The sequence below is a fragment of the Ursus americanus genome, chromosome 22 (genome assembly GCF_024610735.1).
Source record: "Ursus americanus isolate L20-20 chromosome 22, mUrsAme1.1.p, whole genome shotgun sequence".
Taxonomy (NCBI): Eukaryota; Metazoa; Chordata; class Mammalia; order Carnivora; family Ursidae; genus Ursus; species Ursus americanus.
Genome location: NC_142148.1, coordinates 55,058,592 through 55,068,342, shown reverse-complemented (window position 1 = coordinate 55,068,342; position 9,751 = coordinate 55,058,592).

Here is a 9,751-nt window from a genome sequence, read left to right as displayed (position 1 = left end):
CATGAAGTGCCCCCTGGATGCACTAAGTTCTTTCTCTGCAAATATTGACTAATGTAAGTCACAGTCATACCATATAAACACTACAATGGCTGGGAAGTCACCGTAGGTAAGGCAATATTTTAGCCATGTTTATAAGCATTGGCTCACGTTGTAGAAGAGGCTGAGCTGAGAGTTTTTAAGTACTATTTCAGACCTGTTTTACAGCACCCTCTGAACATACCAGAGCCTGAATCGACTCAAAAAGATAGTTGGTTTCAGTAACTTTAATACCAGGAAAATATTATACTTCCTGTATTCATAAGGATCTTTGAGTATCTTACCCACAGGTCCTCCACTGAGATAATGATCTTAATGATCACCATGGGCAGAGGTGAAAAGGCCAGCTGAATTCGTTCCAGTTGTCCACATGACAAGAAAATCCTGATACTTGATAGGTTTCCAGATCGAGATGACCAGAGATAAGAGGGAAATAGTACCCTGTATGGAACAACAAGGGATTTGGAGTCAATTTGGGGATCCCACTTAGGTTTCTGACACTAAAATCCTCTGTGACTCATATCATCTGAGTCCCTGTCTAACCACCTGAAAATGTGCCTAAAAATATCTACACCCTAGTTGAGAAGTTTAAGAAGCAGAATGCTACAAAGAGCCAGTATGATGTGTCTCAAGAACAGGTGCTCAGGAAGCCATAATTGCTATTAGGTCTATTTCTTTTCCAGAAGAAAGAACACATGTTGAATCCATATTCCTAATAGATGACTCACCAGATGATTTTCAAACCTGAAGGAAGGCCAAGAAGTCGCTCTTGTGTCATACTTCACTCAGAAAATCATGTTGTTGGACTGGTGAGTATGATACGATAGCAACGTCATCACTAAGAGTGGGGAGCTTCTAATTTCCATATGGCCATGTTGACCCCCTTAGCTCAGAGCCACCAGAAAGGGCAGCTGGGGAGGAGGCACCGTCATCACTATGAGTGGGGAGCTTCCCATTTCCATATGGACATAATGACCCCCTTAGCTCAGGGCCACCAGAAAGGACAGCTGAGGGGGACCACAGGCCAAGGCTGCCTGGTGTGGCTGGGGCAGGCAGAACTCTGACTTAAGGCTCAACTCCTGTCTAGGTTATTATAATGCTCTTAACAAATAAAGTATCATTGTGTGTGTGAGCCCTCATGTAGAAAAGGTTCAGAATTTCCATTAAGATTCCCTCTCTGACCTTTAGGATATGTAGCAAAGTTCCATTTAATTTTTAAACATTGAAGGACTTCCTGGTTTTCTTTTCGTTATGACTGTGGCTCAATTCCCCTGTGGTCTAAGAATAGAATCTAGTTCATTTCAGGGTTTAACATTTGTAGCCTTGATTCGTGGCCCCACCTATCATCTATTTGGGTAAAGAGTCTATGACCACTTGAAAATAATGTATTCTGCACTTATTATGGAATGTTTCCTATATGTCAATTAGGTCACATTTGTTAGCAATGTTTTGTCTGCTTTTTCTGTCAGATATTGAGAAAGGTATATTAAAATCTTCAAACAATGCTGCTCTATTCAACGTGGCATCGGAGAATCTACCAGTGTCAGAAGACAAGAGAAACAAAAAGTATAAGAATTGAGGGGATAATTGTGACTATTCACAGATAATATGATTGTGTACATAGAAAATCCAAAACAGTCTATAAATACCCTATTAGAATTCAAAATGCAATTTATAAATTTGAGATGGATTGTAGCTTCCCATTGGACAGTTTCTGAAAGAAAACGTAGAACCTGTCAATCCTGGGGTAGGACATAGGGTGCTTTAACCATTTAAAAGAATTCAGTGGGACTTCATAAAAATGTGACATTTCTCCTTATCTTATGACCATAAGAAAATGAAAAAGTGAACCGCAAGCTGGGAAGTAAAGATTTGCAATACACACACTGACAAGACTTGTCAATAAAGAATTCCTGCTCATCAACCATAAAAAGTCTATTTATAAATGAATACTTCACAAAAGATTGACTGATGGCCAATAAGAACAGGAAAGGGTGCTCTACAGTATTATTTTCAGGCACAGCAAGGCCTTTCCTAAAATGAAAACATACACACAAACCAGTATTCCCGAAATGGATGACGTCCTTATTTCTGAGGACAGCTTGAAGAACAGACTAGCATCAAAGTAAAGTGATGGAATTCCTGACACTCAGAGGATGGACAATTGACCTCAAACTACAGTACAATTTCTAGGCATCATTCGGTCCTCTGAAGGCAGACAACTACCACACCCCTTCCTACACCACACAGGTTTCTTCCCAACCCCTACCATAAAAGAAGATGAGAAACAGATAGGACTAGTAGGAAATAGCAAAAATCACATGTGGGGATTATCCTGAAACACACTGATCACATAACTAGTGTAAGGAAGTGTAGGGAACTGACAAGGACAGAGACTCAAGAGGTACTTCTTTGGGAAATGCTGTCTGAAATCGTCACACGTTGGTACCAGCTAATGAGGGCTCTGAGCATACCCTAGGGTTTGCTCACAAGGGTCTGCAACACCATCTCTGAGGACTGAATCTCTTCAAGACCTCAAAGCTTGCCTGATTGACTATTGGACTAAGAGATTCCCATGTTCTGAAAACAGATACCAACTCATTGAAAGGTTCACCTGGGCTCTCTCGGAGGCCCTACAAGAAGCTGAACCATTCACTGAAAATCAATTACACACACACACACACACACACACACACACACACACACACACACACACCTGTCATTTCACCAATTACTTAAATATTCAAGATTCTTCCTACCTTTTCTTTTTCACATTGATATTTATCCTCACATGAAATGTCATCATTTCTAACGAACACTGATGTCAAAATAGAGATCCATTGACACAATATTCACAAAATGGAACTTCCCTGCTGTAAGTTTCAATATAGCGTTTTTTAAAGTTCATACATATTTTAGGTTTTTGGTAACTTATACAGGAGAAGATCAGCATTGAAAAGTTCTGAATACTGACAATGAGTTTTAAGCCTAGAGAACAAAAATTGTCCAATTTCATAGATAATAAGGAACCAAAGGGAAAGCATGGAAGCTGTAGTCGAATAATTTTACACATGTGCATCCTCTATTATTCTACTACTGAGGGGCGTGTTTTATTACCACTATGCATGCATCAATTGTCTTCCACGTGCACCTGCACAGGTATAATGAATTACTACGGTAAAATGAAATGTCTGGGAACTACTTAGCAGCATCTATAATGAACAATGAATTTTCGATCTTATATTTGGTGAACTTCCACTGTCTGTCCCTTTAGACAATGGACCCTAAACAGAAGGGGGAATGAACCACGAGAGACTATGGACTCTGGGAAACAAACTGAGGGCTTCAGAGGGGAGAGGGGTGGAGGATTGGGATGGGCCAGTGATTCGTATTAAGGAAGGTACATATTGCATGGAGTACTGGGTGTTATATGCAAATAATGAATCACGGAACACTACATCAAAAACTAAGGAAATACTGTATAGTGACTAACATATCATAATAAAAAATTATTATTAGAAAAAAATTAAAGGTAAAAAAAACCCAATACAGCTTTTCTGTTTCAAGAACAATCAGAATTGAGAAAAAACTAACTTCCAATCCCTAAAGCAAAACACAGACCAAGTTCCATCTCACTCCCCTTTATTCACATTCTCTGTGGGTTCTAAGCTATTTGCCTACCTCCTTTCCTGCTGAGCAGGGAGCCCGGGCTCGATCCCAGAATGCTGCGATCATAACCTGAGCCAAAGGCACATGCTTAACTGGCTGAGCCAGCCAGGAGCCCCAGCCATGTTTTTCTTAAGCAAAAGGACACTTTCTCACAATGCCTTCACATGACTTCACATGGTACCAGACACCTGCATTTGCCTCTAGGAGGTTGCAGGTGAAGGCAATTGCAAACTCTCACAGTGGTTTATCAAATACAATGACCTGCCTGGTGACAGTGAAACTCTTATGAGCCCATGAGAGGGTGCTGTGACACTCAGCTGTGGCTGGGCTTGCACAGAGAACCAAATCCATTTCCCGGCCTGATGTCTGTGAGGAACAGATGCCCCCATTGTGAATGAGACCCTGTCATTGAGCTGTCCAGAGATGGCCATCCTCACGGAGGATGAGGATAAAGGACAATGCCTGAGGAGACCTCATCTGTCTCTTTTATCTTTTCATATTTTTGACAGTGGACAAATCACTGCCTAGGAGTCCCCAACTACCTTAGTCTCATCTGTGAATGGCCAAGAGGTTTTACAAAACACTCAAGATTTTGACCTCACAAATGCCCACAACCACTTACCATAGGAATTCAACATTAAGCAAAGATACTGTTCGTTGGAAGAGAGGTCCTGCCCACTGTTGTTTCTCACTTATATGCTCATCTTCCTTACCTCATGGTAACATAACCACCTTGACTCCTGCTTCCATCTTCAGGAAGGCTGATGTGACTTGAAGGGCATTACCCTGACATCGTTCTTTCTTAGCAATAAGATGTGGACATTTCCCTAGTCCTACACACCCAAAGTTGAATCGGAATCAGGATTGAGGAGGCTGATGAGAGTTGAAAGTGTTTTCCTATACACGGTGGTTTATTACCAATAATGATGTGTCAGAGTCCTCGAAATTCCAGAACCTTTTCATTAATGCTTCCTACTCGTGAAAGATGATGTACATTGGTCTTTCCCTGTATAGTGTGGTGACTCAGAGAAAAGTGCTTAGCCCTTTCGTCAGACTTCCACGACCACTTTGGGGCTGGCTTCCATATTCAGAAAGGATGATGTTAGGGCTAAGAGGGTTCCTGTACACTGTTATTTCTTACAGATAAGTGTATGGCATTTTTGTTACATTGCCAGAACCACTTAACGCCGGGCTTGCCGGCCTCCTGGGGACGAACCCTAACCCTAGGTCGGCCCCCGAGGGGCCCCTCCCAAGAGGCCTTGCACCACAACGCCGGGGACTGAGGCCCCTGAGCCCAGCACCGGAGTCAGCCTGCTCCCCCCGCAGCAACCCGGGCTGCTAGGGGCGCCGCCATTCTTTCAGTGCGAGAGAATGTGCTGGGCCCTCCAAGCCCCCGGCGACCTTCGAAGGCCCCCCCGCGCAAAAACTCTGGCTCGCATGCTCCTGCTCGCCAGCGCCCTAACCTCGGCCCCCCCCTATGCTTGCTGCAGAGCTGGCGGATCGGGCCTGCTGGCTTCCTGGGGGCTATCCCTATCCCTAGGTCGCCCCTGAGGGGCCCCTCCCAAGTGGCCTGGCACTGCATCCCAGGGATTGGGGACCCCCAAGTCCCAGCGCCAGAGGCACCCTGCCACTCCGCCACCACATGGGGTGCTAGGGGCGTCACCAGTCCTTCAGGGCGACAGAACAGGCAGGATCCTCCAAGCCACCTGCGACCTTCGAAGGCACCCCGAGACAAAGCCAAAATGCTCTGTCCCATGCTCCTGCTCGCCAGCTACCTCACCTCGACCCACACCTCCATTCACTGCACATGGGCGGAACGAGCCTGCCAGTCTCCTGGGGGCTAACCCTAACCCTAGGTTAGCCCAAGAGGGGCCCGTCCCAACGGGCCTGGCGCCGCAACGCTGGGTATTAGGGACCCCGGATCCCCATCACCGGACTCACCCTGCTGCCCTGCCGCCACCCGGGCCGCTAGGGGTGCCGCTGGTCATTCAGTGTGGGAGAACAGGCAGGGCCCTCCGAGCCCACGGCGACCTTCGAAGGCCCCCCCATCCAAAACGCTTGAGCCCACGCTCCTGCTCCTCAGTGCCCTCACCTCGGCCCGCCCTTCTGTTCGCTGCAGAGTCAGTGGATGAGGCCTGCCCTCCTCCTGGGTCTACCCATAACCCTAGGTTGGCCCCTGAGGGGCCCCTCCAAAGGGGCCTGGCACCGCAATGCCTGGGATTGGGGACCCCTGAACCCCAGCGCCGGACTCACCGTGTTGCCCTGCCACCACCCGGGCCACTAGGAACACCGTCGGTCATTCAGGGAGGGAGTACGGGCAGATCCCTCTGAGCCCCTGGTGACCTTCGAAGGCCCCCTGCACCAAAATGCTTGGGCCCATGCTCCTGCTTGCCTGCACCCTCACCTCGGTCCGCCCCTCCGCTCGCTGCACAGCCGGTGGATCAGGACTGCCAGCCTCCTGGGTGTTACCCTAACCTTTGGTGGGCCCCCGAGGGGCCCATACCAGGTTCCTATTGCCTCAACACTGGGTATTGGGGACTCCTGAGCCCCAGCGCCCAGCTGACCCTCCCGCCCTACCACCACCTGGGCCGCTAGGGGCACCGCTGTTCATTCAGGGAGGGAGAATGGCCAGGGCCTTCCAAGCCACCGGTGACCTTCGAAGGCCCCCCGCACCAAAACGCTTGGGCCCACGTTCCCGCTCGCCAGTGCCCTTACCTCGGCCCTCCCCTCCGCTCACCGCACAGCTGGTGAATCGGGCCTGTGGGCCTTCTGGGGGCTAACCCAAACCCTAGGTCGGCCCCCTAGTGGCCCCTCCCAAGGGGCCTGGCGCTGCAACGACGGGGATTGAGCCCCAGCGCCGGACTCACCATGCCCCCAACGCCACCCGGGCCACAAGGGGCACCGCCGGTCATTCAGTGCGGGAGAATGGGCAGGGCCCTCTGAGCCCACAGCGACCTTCGAAGGCCCCTGTGTCAAAGCGCTTGGGAGCATGCTCCCGCTCGCCATCGCCCTTACCTCAGCCTGCCCCTCTGCTCGCTGCACAGGGAGCAGGGGGATCGGGCCTCCCCGCCTCCTGGGGGCTAACCCTAACCCTAGGTAGGCCCCCTAGGGGCCTATCCCAAGGGGACTGGCGCCCTAATGCCTGGGATTGGGGACTCCCAGGCCCAGCGCCTGACTCACCCTGCTGCTCCACCCCCACGCGGGCCCCTAGGGGAGCTGCCGGTCATTTAGGGCAGGAGAAGGGGCAGGGCCCTCTGAGCCCCCGGCGACTTTCGAAGGCCCCCCGCTCCAAAACGTTTGGGCCCATGCTCCCGCTCACCAGCCCCCTCACCTCGGCCCGCCCCTCCGCTAGACTCACAGCCGGGGGATCTGCGGATCGGGGCTGCCGGCCTCCTGGGGACTATCCCTATCCGTAGTTCGGCCCACTAGTGGCCCTTCCCAAGGGGCCTGGCGCCACAACGCTGGGGATCGGGAACCCCCGATCCCCAGCGCCGGACTCACCTTACTGCCCCGCTGCCACCCGGGCCGGTAGGGGCGTCGCCGGTCATTCATGGCGGCAGAATGGGCAAGGCCCTCCGAGCCCCTGGCAACCATCGAAGGCCCCCCAAGCCAAAACGCTTGGGCCCACGCTCCCGCTTGCCAGCGCCCTCACCTCGGCCCGCCCCATCGCTCATCGGACAGGGGGTGGATCGGGCCTTCCCAACTCCTGGAGGCTAAGTCAAACCCTAGGTCGGCCCCCGAGGAGCCCCTCCCAAGGGGCCTGGCATGGCAACGCGGGGATTGGGGACCACCGAACCCCAGCACCGGACTAATCTTGCCGCTCTGCCGGCGGCCGGGCCGCTAGGGTCGCCGCCGGTCATTCAGGCCCGGAGAACGTGTAGGGCCCTCTGAGCCCCGGCGACCTACAAAGGCCTCCCGCGCCAAAACGGTTGGGCCCACGCTCCTGCTCGCCAGTGCCCTCATCTCGGCCAGCCCCTCCGCTCATAGTAGATCCCGTGGATCGGGCCTGCCGGCCTCCTGGGGGCAAACTCTAACCCTAGGTCGACCACCAAGGGGCCCATCCCAAGTGGCCTGGCGCTGCAACCCCCGAACCCCAGCGCCTGACTCCCCCTGCTGCCCCGCCACCACCCAGGCCGCTAGAGTCGCCGCAGTTCATTCAGGGCGTGAGAAAGGGCAGGGCCCTCTGAGCCCGGGAGACCTTCAAAGGCACCCTGCATAAAAATGCTTGCACCCACAATGCCGCTAGGCAGCGCCCTCACTTCAGCCCGCCCCTCTGATCGTCGCACATCCAGCGGATTGGGCCTGCTGGCCTCCTGTGGGATAACCATAACCCTAGGTCAGCCCCTGAGCGGCCCCTCCCAAGGGTCCTGGAGCCACAACGCCAGGGATTGGGGCCACCAGAGCCCCAGCGTCGGACTCAACCTACCGCCCCACAGCCAACCGTGCCACTAGGTGTGCCCCAGGTCTTTCAGGGCGGGAGAATGGGTAGGGCCCTCCGAGCCCCCGGCAACCTTCGAAGGCCCCCTGCCCCACAACGCTTGCACCCACGCTCCCGCTAGTCAGCGCCCTCACCTCTGCCGGCCCCTCCGCTCCCCGCACAGCTGGCGGATCGGGCCTCCCGGCCTCCAGGGGGCTAACCCTAACCCTAGGTCGGCCGCCAAGGGGCCCCTCCCAAGGGGCCTGGGACCGCAACGCCGGGTTGGGGACCCCTGAGCCCCAGCGCTGGACTCACCCTGCTGCCCCACCGCCACCCGGGCTGCTTGGGGCACCGCTCGTCATTCAGGGCAGGAGAAGAGACAGGGCCCTCCGAGTCTTCGGTGACCTTCGAAGGCCCCCCACGCCAAAATGCTTGGGCCCACGCTCCCGCTCGAAGCGCCCTCACCTCGGGCCGCCCTTCCACTCGCCGCACAGCGGGCGGATCAGGCCTGCTGGCATCCTGGGTGCTAACCCTAAACCTAGGTCGACCCCCGAGGGGCCCCTCCTAAGTGACCTTGCACCGCAACGCTGGGGATTGAGGACCCACGAAACCCAGCGTCGGACTCACCGTGCCTCCTCATCGCCACCCGGGCCACTATGGGCGCTGTCGGTCTTTCAGGACGGGAGGATGGACAGGGCCCTCCGAGCCCCTGGAGACCTTGAAGTCCCCCCACGCTAATACGCTTGGGCACACGCTCTAGCTCACCAGGGACCTCACCTCGGCTCACCCCTGCACTCACCGCACAACCAGCGGATGGGGCCTGCAGGCCTCCTGGGGGCTAACACTAACCCTAGGTCTGCCCCAGAGGGGCCTCTCCCAAGGGGCCTGGAGCCGCCATGCCCCTGCTTGGGGACACCCAAGCACCAGCGCTGAACTCACCCTGCCGCCCCGCAGCCACCCAGGCTGCTAGGAGCGCCAACGTTCATTCAGGGCGGGAGAAGGGGCAGGGGCCTCGGAGCCCCCATTGACATTCGGAGGCCCCACACGCCAAAACGCTTGGGCCCACGCTCCCGCTCGCCAGCGCATTCACATCGGCCTGCCCCTCCGCTCTACGCACAGCCAGCAGATCAGGCCCCTGGACTCCTGGAGTAACCCTAAAGCTAGGTAGGCCCCACAGGGGCCCCTCCCAAGGGAACTGGCGCCACCAAGCCTGGGACTAGGACCACAGGCCCCATCGCCAGACTCACCCTGCCTCCCTGCTGCCACTCGGGACACTAGGGGCGCCGCCGGTCATTCAGGGTGCGAGAACAGACAGGGTCCTCTGAGCCACTGGCGACCTTCGAAGGCTCCCCGCGCCAAAACCCTGGTGCCCACGCTCCCGCTCCCCAGGCCCCTCACCTCGGCCCATCCCTCTGCTCCCTGCACAGAGGGCATATCGGGCCTGCCGGCCTTGTGTGGGCTAACCCGAACCGTAGGTCGGACCCCCAGGGTCCCTCCCAAGGATCCTGGTGCCTCTACGCCGGGGATCAGGGACCCCAAGCCCCAGAATCAGACTCACCCTGCCACAACGCCGCCACCCTGGCCACTAGGGGCGCAGCCACTCATTCAGGGCGGGAGAAAGGACAGGGC